Source organism: Phytophthora infestans, genomic scaffold (genome assembly GCF_000142945.1).
Source record: "Phytophthora infestans T30-4 supercont1.23 genomic scaffold, whole genome shotgun sequence".
Classification (NCBI taxonomy): domain Eukaryota; phylum Oomycota; class Peronosporomycetes; order Peronosporales; family Peronosporaceae; genus Phytophthora; species Phytophthora infestans.
Window position 1 is genome coordinate 71,463 of NW_003303736.1, and position 4,323 is coordinate 75,785.

The following is a 4,323-nucleotide window of genomic DNA, read 5'->3' on the forward strand; positions in this document are numbered from 1 at the left end:
GAAGATCGAGGGCTCTACGGAGAGGCCCGCACGAGACGGAGTGGTCGCTGAGGTATCAACGGAACGTTCCTCTGCGACGCTGAACTGGGAAAACGAAAAGAGGGCACGTTCTGAGTTGGTACAGGACGTCAGTAAGGGAGCAACGGAACGCCCCGAGACTGCGTCAGACGCCAAGAACGAGTGTCTAGAGATAAAGGGCTCTATCGAGAAGCCCGTACGAGAGAGAGTGGTCGCTGAGGAAACAACGGAACGCCCCGAGACTACGTTGGACGCCGAAGAGAAGTGCCAAGAGAGTGAGGGGGTGGAGACGCTGTCCACCCGCTCAAAACAGTACGAAGGAGCACTCGAAACGATCACAGAGGACGCATCTGGCGCCAGGTCAAGTCAGTTCTCGGCAGTCATTGGACAAGTGAGTACAGGTCAAGAAAGGACAGAAGCTCAGAAGGCCGAGGAGGACGAGGAACGTACTAAGGGGAAGGATTCGACGCAGCACTACGAACGCCTGTTTACCGACGAGGAGCTGGATATGCTCGAGCACGGTGGCAGCCAGGTAGTGAAGAATGAACCCGAGGAGTACGAGAAGGAACTGGAAGAACGATTGTTCCCGATGAACGAAGAAGAGGTGCTGCTACGTGCCAAGCGGAACGCGGATGAACAAGGGAAGCCGACACTCGCGGAAATGAGTGCCGAGCTTGGGATACCGGAAGACGTGTTGGAACGTACCCGGGAGGTCTCATCTGGAGATCTCGGAACACCAGAGTATTGGCTGGACTGGTACGCTCACACGCTAGAGACGTCGACTGAAGCGAAACGTGCCAATCGGGACTTCAAGGATGTCGGAGGAACGGGAGAGAAGTCGACGACGGTCGTTGGCTCCGTTACGACGGACAAGGACGAGCGTAAGGGTTGTACGGAGATGTTGGAGGACGCGCTGGAGAACGAGTTCGTGCGGAACGTTTGTGTTGGACTTGACGAGGACGTCGTGCCAACCTCAGAACTCCCTGCGGAGGAAAAGGGAATGTTACCATTTCGATGGTTCCATAATTCGTAACCGAGTGTACGAACTCCTCAAACAAGAGCAGAACGCTACGAAGGATCGTCAATCTGACGTTCCTGAGAGCGGGGGAACGGTGATGCTGAAGACGACATACCACCTTTGCGCGACAAAGAGAACAGAGTTTTCTTGGACGAGGACTCGCTCCGAGGATACCTCGTCGAAGTGGGTGGAACGCTGGCTGAGACGTTCCAAAATCGAGCGTTGGCCTGGGCACGAGACTATTTCGGGACAGAAGCTTCCGTTATTCGCGACAAGTTGTGCGACAGACGGGACAAGACGTCAAAATTAGTGGCTGCGACCGTTGGGACAAGTTCCAGGAAGAGGGTGACTTTCGGTGTGACTATCAAGGACGGAGATCCCAAAATAGGAGAAGAGGAGCCCGAGGTTTATTCCTTAAACGTGAGAAGAGCTCCCAAGCCGCGGAGAAGCCCTGGGCTGCGCGAAGTGATCAGCGATGACGTCTTCGACGACGGTGAAAATGTCGTGCCGGATGGCAAGCGTGTCATCTGCAGCGTTGGGGGTGTGCAAGCGCTGTCGGACGGCTTTATCGATTGCTGCCCGTCCGAAATGCTAGCCGATACAGGTGCGGTCGCCAGTCTCGTCGACAAACGTGTGCTGAAGCGTCTCGGACGAGTCTCCGAACCTCTTCGACCTTATACTGGGAGCTTGGATAGTGTCTCGGGGCACAAGATTCGCGTTAGTGGGGTTATCGACTTGTCCGTCACGTTTGGAACGCTGGAGAAGACGCTTCCTTTCGTCGTGGCCGATCACTTGTTTGTGGACGCAATTCTCGGAACGGACTCGCTAAGGGCGTTCCGTGCGGTGATTGACCTCGAGGAGCAGTCCATGACACTGAAGGAGACGGGATACGTGATCCCGTTGGGTGCGACAAGGGTAGAAGAAACCTACGCGGCTACGATATCGTCGACGGTGCGTTTAGAACCCGGACGTCAGGCCTTAGTGAGATCGAGCGTTCGCGGAACGATGAAGGACCACTCAGTTGTGTTGGTCGAGGGCGTTCCCGGAACGGACGAGGCTTTGAGAGTCGCAAGGACGTTGTGTACCGTGACGGATGGAACGGTGTTGGTCGAAGTGTGTAATGCTTCCGCGGAAGAGGTAGAGATCAAGTCTGGCGCGTACGTCGCTGCTGTAACCATCGTTCCCAAGTCGGCGTTCGCAACTAGAGTCTCTAAGTCAGATGAAACGACGAGGAACGTAAGCGCAGTGCTGAGTACGGTGAAGGGGAACGTGCCGGCTGAAGCTGGAACGATCGAGGCTGAGATGAGTGCCGCCATGGACGACAGCGAGGAAGACGACTTCGAAGTGGACTTCGAAGACTCGTCACTCGGAGCAGAACAGAGGGGTCTCTTCGCGAAGATGTTGAAGGGCCTGAGAGACTTATTCGTCGAAACTTCAAAGAAGCCTGGAAGGACGGACCGGCTACGTTTCAGCATCGACACCGGAGATCACGCGCCTATTAAACAGCCTCCGTACAGAGTGTCGAAGGCTGAAGGAGATGTCATGGAAGCAGAGATTCAAGAGTACCTTGATCTCGGACTTATCAGACCGTCGACTAGCCCGTGGGCCTGTCCTGTGCTGATGATACGGAAGCCTGATGGTGGCGTAAGATTCTGCATCGATTGTCGGAAACTAAACGCTGTGACCGTGAAGGACAGTTACCCAATGCCTTTGATCGACGGCATCCTGGACGTTCTGGGGAACGCGAAGCTTTTCTCCACTTTGGACATCGCTTCGGGATATTGGAACGTTCCAATGGATCTCGACAGCGTGAAGAAGACGGCTTTCACGAGCAAATTCGGCCTCTACGAGTGGTTGGTTATGCCGTTTGGCTTGTGTAACGCCGTGCCTGCATTCGAGCGTCTGATGGAGAACGTTCTCGTTGATCTCAAGTGGAGGACGTGCCTCGTCTACTTGGACGACTGTGTTGTCTTCAGTGACGACTTCCCGACACATTTGATTCGAGTACGACAGGTTCTGGAACGTTTCCGAGCGGCAGGGTTCAAGTTGAAAATGAAGAAGTGCCATTGGGGACGTGACCAAGTGGCGTTCCTAGGGCATATCGTGACTCCGACTGGAATCCTACCGAACCCTGAGAAGGCAAAAGCGGTGATGAACATCGAGAGGCCGCATGACTTGCACACGGTTAGAGCATTCCTGGGTCTGACAAGCTACTTTCGACGTTACATACCGGGATTCGCTGCGATCTCTGCGCCGCTGGAACGCTTGAAGCAGAAGGACGTCGATTTCAGGTGGAATGACGACTGTGAGGGCGCGTTCCGACAACTACAACGAGCGTTAGTGAAATCACCGATACTGGTGTATCCAGACTGCAAGAAGAGGTTTAAGCTCTATGTAGATTCGTCACACTTAGCGGTGGGAGCTTGTCTGATGCAAGAGGTCGACAAGAGAGACAGGGCGATCGCGTACGCGAGTAAGATGCTGGTTGGATCGCAACGGAACTGGGTTAACAAGACAAGTGGAACGACAGAAATTGAGTGCTGGGGAATCGTGTGGTCGACGCGCAAGTTCCGGTGTTATCTGAGTCACGCGGAATTTGATCTGTACACGGACCATCAAGCTCTCACGTGGATCTTTGGCGAGACAACACGAACGTCAAACGCCAAGTTGGCACGATGGGCCATGGAGCTGTCGCAGCTACGGTTTAAGATATACCAGAAGCCTGGAACGTCGATGGGACACGCGGATGGTTTGTCGAGACTTTATCACCGACCGGATGCTGGTATTGTTAGCGCCATCCGAATGGCGGACCTTCTCAACGACAGTGAGGAAGAGACTCCTGGAGTGCAAGTGCCGATTTCGGACGAAGTGCAGACTCAATCGGGAACGCAAGCCTTAAACGGAACGCTGGGTCGGAACGTCACCGACGTTCCAATCCCAGTCGGGGAGCCTGCCGAGACTACGGATCCTAACGGAGAGACTGAAAGAAGTAACCAACAGACAGAGGATGCGTCCGTAGTTGTCGAGCCTCTCACGCAAGCGGAGCAGGAAGAAGACTCGCAAGGGAGAGCTCTACAGGCGAACTCATCACCGATTGACGTGTTTGGATTGGACTATGACAAGTTCGTGGCTGAACAAGAACGTGTGCCCTGGATGCGAGCGCTGAAGGCGTTCCTGAAAGATGGAGCCTTGGCTCTTGATCCACAACTAAGAGTGAGTGTGCTGAAGATGTCTACACGCGACTACTTGATTCGAAACGGAGTTCTGGCACGTCTCGTACATCTGAA